The sequence below is a fragment of the Triticum dicoccoides genome, chromosome 3A (genome assembly GCF_002162155.2).
Source record: "Triticum dicoccoides isolate Atlit2015 ecotype Zavitan chromosome 3A, WEW_v2.0, whole genome shotgun sequence".
NCBI lineage: Eukaryota > Viridiplantae > Streptophyta > Magnoliopsida > Poales > Poaceae > Triticum > Triticum dicoccoides.
The window spans coordinates 268,364,397-268,369,653 of NC_041384.1; positions in this window are offsets into that span (position 1 = coordinate 268,364,397).

Consider the following 5,257-nt stretch of genomic DNA (forward strand, 5'->3'; position numbering starts at 1 on the left):
TACAACAGAAGTATTAAGGTAAACCTAACCATAGCATGAAACATATGGATCCAAATCAGCCCTTATGAAGCAACGCATAAACAAGGGTTTAAGCTTCTGTCACTCTAGCAACCCATCATCTACTTATTACTTCCCAATGACCTCCTCTAGGCCCAAACAATGGTGAAGTGTCATGTAGTCGATGTTCACAAGACACCACTAGAGGAAAGAGAACATACATCTCATCAAAATATCGAACGAATACAAAAGTCACATGACTACTTATAGCAAGACTTCTCCCATGTCCTCATGAACAAACATAACTACTCACAAAGCATATTCATGTTCATAATCAGAGGGGTATTAATATGCATAATGGATCTGAACATATGATCTTCCACCAAGTAAACCAACTAGCATCAACTACAAGGAGTAATCAACACTACTAGCAACCCACAAGTACCAATCTGAGGTTTGGATACAAGAGATGAACTAGAGTTTGAGATGAGATGGTGCTGGTGAAGATGTTGATGGAGATTGACCCCCTCCCTATGAGAGGATTGTCGGCGATGACAATGGTAATGCTTTCCACCTCCCAGAGGGAAGTTTCCCTGGCAGAACAGCTCCGCCGGAGCTCTAGATTGGTTCCGCCAAGGATCCGCCTCGTGGCGGCGGAGCTTCATCCCGGGAGCTTTCTTATGATCTTTTTCCTCGACGAAAGACTCGATATAGCCAAAGATGGGCATCAGAGGGCTGCCAGGGGGCCCACGAGGCAGGGGGGCTCGCCCAGGGGGTAGAGCGCGCCCCCACCCTCGTGGATAGTGGGTGGCCTCCTCTGGTACTTCTTTCGCCCAATATTTTTTATATATTATGAAACATGCTCCCGTGAAATTTCAGGACTTTTGGAGTTGTGGAGAATAGGTCTCTAATATTTGCTCCTTTCCCACCCAGAATTCCAGCTGCCGGCATTCCCCCTCTTCATGTAAACCTTGTAAAATAAGAGAGAATAGGCATAAGTACTGTGATATAATGTGTAATAACATCCCATAATGCAATAAATATTGATATGAAAGCATGATGCAAAATGGATGTATCAGACGATGAAGTAGAAGCGCGGTTGACCATCATGGTTCGAATCTCCTCCTTGAGAGATTCCATGGATGTGTCAAATTAGTCTCTTCTACATTGCTCGGATTGTCGTAAGTCGGTGGCGCGGTTGTCGACGTGTTCGTTCATTGCTTGTTGCTCTTGATGCAAAGCTCTTTGTGCACCAAAGAGGTGGCTCTTGGTGACGTAGGAAGTCATGTCGTCGTCTTGCTCAATGAAGAGTGGGTTGGCAGAAGAACTTGGCCTATCCATCATTCCAAGCAAATATGTGAGAGGGAGAAAGAGAAGAACTTATACCAAATGTACCTTGACCGATGTTGAAGATGGATCAATGATCACTCAAATGTGTAACAAGGAAACAGAACAATTGCTACGAATTCTTGTTGATTTCTCACACCTACATGAATAAAAGCTTATAGTGGAGCTCGGTTAGGATGGTGGCACAAAATTGATGCAATTGTTAGTGAGACTCAATAATGTTGGTAAAGATCGCAAGTTTGCAATGCAACAAGTAGACGAATAGCAAGATATGGTACACGGAAACACACACGCAAATAGATAAATGGGGTCGTGCAACCATGGAATGAGCTAAAATGTGGAATCCATGAAAATGCTCTTGTTGCACAACTCTAGAGAGACGCTAGCATGATTTCACAATAGGCGGATACGAAACTTGTGCACAACCTACTAAGAAAAAATGCAATGACTTCTATCCCAATTATGCTATATGTATGGTATTTCTATGATACGATCCAAGATGACCGAGTATGACAATATTAATGTAGTATGATGATATGGTTCTTTCTTAGAAGCTCTTTGCTTATCTGTTCTGTTTTCTTAAAAGCTTGTTGGCTCTTTCTCTTTGGAGCTCATTTCTCATGCAAAACTGCATGAACCAAGATAGCAATTGCGTATGCGATGATATCTTTGTGACACAAAAGACGATACCAAGGTATGCACCACGATTGTATGGTATGAATGCGATGGGAAGTATGATCACTGATGTGCACATGTAACATTGCCGACAATACTCAAAGGTTAGTCTTGATGGGTAAGCGACACAAAAAGGAAGGCTATGGGTATTATCAATGCAATGGCAAAGGCATAGACAAATATATCATCGAAGTTACCGTCCTTTCTTACGATTGAGAGTGTCAAAATGATGTGATTGTTGTCGATGTCATAGTGCACGGTCTTCAGTACGTTGGCGAAGATGCCGCTGCATCGTGGCCAGAGTTGTTGAAGTAGTGGAAGTCGTGGAAGATGCGCGAACTTTCTGTCAAGGCCGGTAGTTCCGAGCAAGACGAAAGTTCCGGGTGGGGCCGGAAGGTCCGGTGGCCGGAAGTTCCGGTGGTCGCGATTTTGCCAAGAATAGAGAATTTGGGGATCGTGGATTTGGGTGGAAAAACTTCGGGAAAAACCCAAATCCATGGAGGAAAAGAAAATTTTAGGAGGAAGGAAGGGTGGGGAAGCTAGATCTACATGCCACACACGAAATTTATGGGTCAAATCCAACAAAACTTCATCACACCAACAAATCACAAAAAAATTGGGAGGGCTATTTTTGTGGGGATTTTCAAAATTGGGACAAAACACAACAAAATTAGGCTAAAAACAAAGAGGGAGGCTCCGAAATCGTGATCAACGTGGCTCATGATACCAAGATGATGTAGGGTGGAACCCTAGATGGATGATCTTCCACGAAAGGAGCGGATCCTGCGAAGCACACGAGGGGCAAAAAGGGAAAACACAAGAGATAACACGAGGGGACACGAGGGGAAACACTCAATCCAACTAGATCCGGTCACACATGTGCTAGATTCTCGAAACACGAAGGGAGATACAAGATCCACGATCAACAAGGGACGATACAAAGGTAACCGGTTCTTCTCCGTAAGGAGGTCTTGAGGGGGTTCTTCCCGTAAAGGGATCTTGAATCCGCTTGGGGGGTTTTCTTCGAAGAGGTCGTGGACTCCAAAGGAGAAGTAACCAAGTGGATGAGCAAAGCTCTATCTCTAATATGAGCTATCACATTGCTAACCCTAAAACGTAGGTAGGAGAAGAGTATATATTGTCTCGGGGATGAAAGGTTACACCGACCTCGGCCCAAGTCGCTGCGCGCAGGCAGGGCCGGAAGTTTCAAGCATGCCGGAGGTTCCGGTCAGGGTCCGGCCTAACTAGAGAGTTGGCATAGTGGGAGCTTGCCTAGTGTCTAGGGGCCGAAAGGTCCGGGCAGGCCGGCAGGTCTGGGCCAGGTTCCGGGCTAACCCGAAAGTTGTCACGCCTGGGTTGGTCTGGGTCGTCGGAGGCTGGAAGGTCATGGCAGGTCAGAGGTTCTGGGGGGCGGAAGTTACCGGCTGAATAGAGAGTTGACGGATGTTCCTTCTTCTTCAGCTTTCGGCTCCGTGACTTGTGCGTTGTACCTGATCACACATATCGTTTCGGACTTAGGCAACAGGCATGTCTCACTCGAATGTAAGGGAAGCTCAAGTAGAAGTGATGTCACCTCGGATTGAATAGCACGAGCTCTTGCTCTTGTCATGGGTCCACTTGGAGCTTGGATAATTGAGGCAGTGTCCATGGGGATGACCAAGGGATGCTCCGCATCAGTGCATGCACGTGTACTCCCTCTGTCCGTGAAAAACTGTACATCTAGCATTAGAAAATTTTCCAACAAAGAGTGTACATCTACACTTCCAATGCACTTAGCCTTTAATCTAATCGATATTGATTGGCTAATGCACCAACTTGTGCTCTAGCTCTAGGATACATGTCCATCCTTAAATACAGCATGCAACAACCTTAATTTAATCTTCTTCTCTCAATGGTCGCATGCACACATAAGTCTGCTACTTTTGGGCATTAATTATGCCATGAAGTTCTGGTTCCTCTTGGTCCATGTGTAAATCTCTATATGTATAGCCTTTCACGGACGGAGGGAGTAGGTTGAGCACTTGAGCGTGAGCGTTTGTGTTGCGTCGTGTGCTCTATGTCGCATGGATGCGTGAGTGTTGCGTGTGTGCATGTGTATGTGTGAGTGTAGCATGTTGCATGCATGCATGAGGCTTTTACTCCCTCCCATTGACACATTCATATTTCAAGCTTCATTAAAACATTCCATGCAAGAATCAAGAGAAACTCACCAATGCGTGTAAAAGTTCTGGTCATTTGTTCCTCACACATGCTTCCAATCATTACGTTGGTAAAAACAATTTTCTTGAGGAAAACGAGCCCATTATTGAGTACTTTCGGAAAAAAATTCTTCAGGCACTCATCATTTACTGCTACCTTGGTTGATGTTTTTTTATTGACTTGTATATAAACGTCTGTTCTGGTTTAATGGTCCCCTTCGTACTTATTGTAAATTTTCACCGTAAATTTAACTAACAAAATGTCAATACATGTCATAAAAAACTATACCATTAAAAACTATGTTCAAATACGAATCCTATAATATGATTTTTGGTGAAATGCATTAACATTTTATTAGTTAAATAGATGGTCAAAGTTTGCACTAAATACTACTAATACACCTACATTATTGGCGCTGGGACCTTGGCCAATGTTTCATCTTGTTGGATAGGATGAGAGTAGAGGCATAGGATACTGTAGATAGGACGTCCTGGTGATCCATTATTCCCCATCTTGGTCACAGAGAACTATTCAACTACAGTGAAGTGACAATACACGCTGCAGCAGATGGGACACTTACTTAATAAGCTGAACTAGCATGTTGGTGTTACTAAATCAGCCTTACCCAGTACTGCCATCACGTTTGCCAGTGGAGCACGCTTCCGCAAATACACCTACACACCTCTCTCTTCCATTAACTGACATATGGGCCCTCTTGAGGTAGACCCACATGTCATCGGCTTAACTCTTTATACTCCGAAGGATGGTATATCCTGGTAGTAGTACTAGTAGAATTGAGATTTAATGCACTTTCTTCCCTGTCTTTCCCTCTTCTTCCTCCTCTCTTCCCCATCGTCGGTCGCACACCATTTCCCCCTGCTCACCGCTCGCCCGCCCGGGCCATGTTCCTTGGTAGCTCGCACATACCATATCCCCTCACTCACTGCTCGGCCAGACACGCCATCTTCTTCGCTTGCCCGCTCGAATCCACTTACCCGCTCGCTCGTAGGCACTGAAAACCCCAATCACTCAGCGCCCT